This window comes from Meriones unguiculatus, chromosome 15, assembly GCF_030254825.1.
Source record: "Meriones unguiculatus strain TT.TT164.6M chromosome 15, Bangor_MerUng_6.1, whole genome shotgun sequence".
NCBI lineage: Eukaryota > Metazoa > Chordata > Mammalia > Rodentia > Muridae > Meriones > Meriones unguiculatus.
The window spans coordinates 1,049,056-1,052,500 of NC_083362.1; the positions used below are offsets into that span (position 1 = coordinate 1,049,056).

The following is a 3,445-nucleotide window of genomic DNA, read 5'->3' on the forward strand; positions in this document are numbered from 1 at the left end:
CGCCAGTGCTGAGGCGCCGGGAAGCTGGGGACAGGCTGGGTCTCGGAGAACGTGGGTCTGCTTGCAGGGTCGGGCAGGTGTGGGGAGGTGCCGGGTGGGGGTTCCCAGCCCCAGGGTGTCCTGCTCGGGTTGGTCACTGGCAGCTGGTGCTAACGGCCCTGCAGGCCCTGCCAGGAGCCTCGGGCACCTCCGGGAGGTGGCTGCCAAGTCCTGCTGTCCTCTGCATCCTCAGCTCTGCCAGGCCGTGCGAGGGAAACCAGGCCTGGAACCCCTGTCCTGCCCTGGAGGACCTTCAAAGGGCCAGGGGCACAGGAGACAGCGGGGCACAGGAGACAGTGGGCACAGGAGACAGCGGGGCACAGGAGACAGCGGGGCACAGGAGACAGTGGGCACAGGAGACAGTGGGGCACAGGAGACAGTGGGCACAGGAGACAGCGGGGCACAGGAGACAGTGGGCACAGGTGATGGTGGGCATCCACTTGGGCATCCAGAGTCTTGGCCAGCGGTGCACCGCTGGGTAGAGGCATCACTGGCTGTGGGGAAGGTGGGGAGGGGCCGAAAGGCCCTCAGGTGTGTGCACAGGGAGCTCGGGGACAATCCCCCCATTCAGGGTGGTGCCCAGGCACGTTTTCCTGGCCTCCTGGGGAGGGGGGGCGCGCTCTGGTGTGTCTGCTGCTCCCTGCCAGACGGGAAGAGGAGGCTGGCTCCCACCCAGCACAGCCGCCTCTTCTGGGCGCCTGCAGAGCCGCAGGGCACGGGCCAGCCTGGCGGAGCCGCCTGTCCACAGCTGCTGTCTGCTGAGCCTCAGCACAGTGATGTGTGAACACAGGTTCCCCGAGTTGTCAGATCCCCTGGAACTAGAGTTTCAGGCTGTTGTGAGCTGTCTGACATGGGTGCTGGGAACCGAACTCTGGTCCTCTCTTCCACGTGTTCGTGAGACAGAGACCGAGAGACAGAGAAGTGCTCTGAACCACCGAGCCATCTCTAGAGACACAGAGACCCTGAGCAGAGACGGGTCTCTCAGTGGCCTGGAGCGGCCGTGTGGGCCTGGGAATCCAGTTTGTCCCTTTAGGCTTGTGCGTAAACCCACACTCCGTGCCCCTCCCTCCTCCCATGCTTCGTAGCCCAGGCCAGCCTGAACGCACTATCCTCCAGCCTCAGCCTCCGGAGTGCTGGGATCACACCCAGCGCCTCTGTCTCCTCCCTCCCTGGTGACATTTAATGTCCCTGGAGGGGGGGGGGCACTGGTCCAGCAGAAGGCCTCTCGCTGCCAAAGCAGACATCCTGGCCAGATGACGTGGTCTTTAGAGAGCTGCCGTGGGGGATGAATGAAGGGGAAGGCCCAAGGGGCCAGAGCGCCCCAAAGACGCAGGCCGCACGGGGCAGCAGGGCTCCAGGTAGGAGGGCGCCCTGCGGAGGGCACCGTGGCTTCCGGGGGACCGGACTCGCTCTCCCGAGCGTGTCCGGCGCGGCCTGCGGGCCCCTCCCTTCCTGGCCTTCCACGCTCCACTTGCCTTTGTCTGGCTTCAGGAAAGGCCTGGCTGTCACAAGACAGATTAGGGTCCCCTGGGCTGTGTCCCCACAGCCAGATTCCCCAGCAGGGAGTAGCCCCTGGCCACCTGGAGGGCGGAGAGGGCGGGGCACCCACTGCAGGCCCGTGGGGTCCCGAGCTGAAGGACTGAGCTCAGTGAGCGGGTTGGCCGAGGCCGGCAGGGGCAGGCCCAGCTTGGTCCCCAGGCCCCACCAGGTGAAAAGGGAACTGGCTCCCTCTGGCGGTTCACGTAGGTGTGAGCGTTGGTGAAAAGGCCAACCGAGAACCCCGGAGGCACACTGCCAGCTGCTGAAGGGAGGGAGGGCTCTGGGTCTCCCAGAGTGAATTCCCAGCAACCACAGGGCGGCTCGGCCATCGGGAGATCTGGCGCCCTCTGCTGCGAGCGGGTGCACGCGCAGGCAGAGCGCGGCGTGAGCCACGAGTTCTTCCTAAGACCCGCAGGAGGGCGAGGTCGGCGGCCTAGCGAGGGCCTGGCTCACACGAAGGGGCCCGGGCGGCGGCGGTGTCCACGGGCAGCGCCCTCGGGGCGCCCCAGGCCGGGCTGCGCGGTCCCGCCCGCTGGCGGTGCGCCTCCGTGCAGCCCGGCCGCCCTCTGCACGCCAGGCCGCCTCGCCCAGGGACCCAACCCTCCGCCTCCCGGGGCGCGCGCCCTGGCCTCGTCGACGGCAGACAGCCGGTCATGCACATGAGGGAGTGGAGCGAGGGTCTGACCTGGCTCTAACGGGGAGTCCTCAGGCCCCGGGAGCAAACGGTGCAGGGCGGCCTGGAGCCGACCCGACGCTGACCTGGAGCCAACCCGACGCTGACCTGGAGCCAACCCGACGCTGACCTGGAGCCAACCCGACGCTGACCTGGAGCCAACCCGACGCTGACCTGGAGCCAACCCGACGCTGACCTGGAGCCGACCCGACGGCCTGGAGCCGACCCGACGCTGACCTGGAGCCGACCCGACGGCCTGGAGCCGACCCGACGCTGACCTGGAGCCGACCCGACGCTGACCTGGCGCCGACCCGACGCTGACCTGGCGCCGACCCGACGCTGACCTGGAGCCAACCCGACGCTGACCCGGCGCCGACCCGACGCTGACCCGGCGCTGACCCGACGCTGACCCAACGCTGACCCGGCGCTGACCCGGAGCCGACCCGACGCTGACCCAACGCTGACCCGGCGCTGACCCGACGGCCTGGCGCCGACCCGACGCTGACCTGGCGCAGACCCGACGGCCTGGAGCCGACCCGACGCTGACCTGGCGCCGACGCCCCGTCCCTCCTGCCGCGCGCACAGCACTGAGGACCGCTAAGGACGCTCAGACACACCCTCACCCGCCGCCGGTCACCCCTTGGTAAGCAGCCACACGCCTGCAAGTGACGCCATGAGCTCACCAGGCTGGGCCGCGGCTGGCTGCCTCTGCGTGAGCACGTGTGTGTCCTCCCGTGTGTGTGTCCTGTGTGTGTGTGTGTCCTCCTGTGTGTGTCCTCCTGTGTGTGTGTGTCCTGTGTGTGTGTCCTCCTGTGTGTGTCCTCCTGTATGTGTGTGTGTCCTCCTGTATGTGTGTGTGTGTGTCCTCCTGTGTGTGTCCTCCTGTATGTGTGTGTCCTCCTGTGTGTGTGTCCTCCTGTATGTGTGTGTGTGTCCTGTGTGTGTCCTGTGTGTGTGTGTGTCCTGTGTGTGTCCTCCTGTGTGTGTGTCCTCCTGTGTATGTGTGTGTGTCCTCCTGTGTATGTGTGTGTCCTCCTGTGTATGTGTGTGTCCTCCTGTGTATGTGTGTGTGTCCTCCTGTGTATGTGTGTGTCCTCCTGTGTGTGTGTGTGTCCTCCTGTGTGTGTGTGTGTCCTCCTGTGTGTGTGTGTGTCCTCCTGTGTGTGTGTGTGTCCTCCTGTGTGTGTCCTCCTG

The 3,445-nt window shown here is 66.7% G+C and overlaps 1 protein-coding gene across 1 annotated transcript in view; it reads right to left on the minus strand.

Annotated features, from left to right (window-relative positions):
* Window positions 1-3,072: 3,072 nt before the first annotated feature.
* Window positions 3,073-3,445, minus strand: part of Zan (zonadhesin) — a 135,750-nt gene continuing 135,377 nt past the window's right edge. The window contains exon 91 of the mRNA XM_060368598.1: window positions 3,073-3,445. This exon is cut by the window's right edge and continues 323 nt beyond it. The gene's annotated coding sequence lies outside the window, so the exon portion shown is untranslated.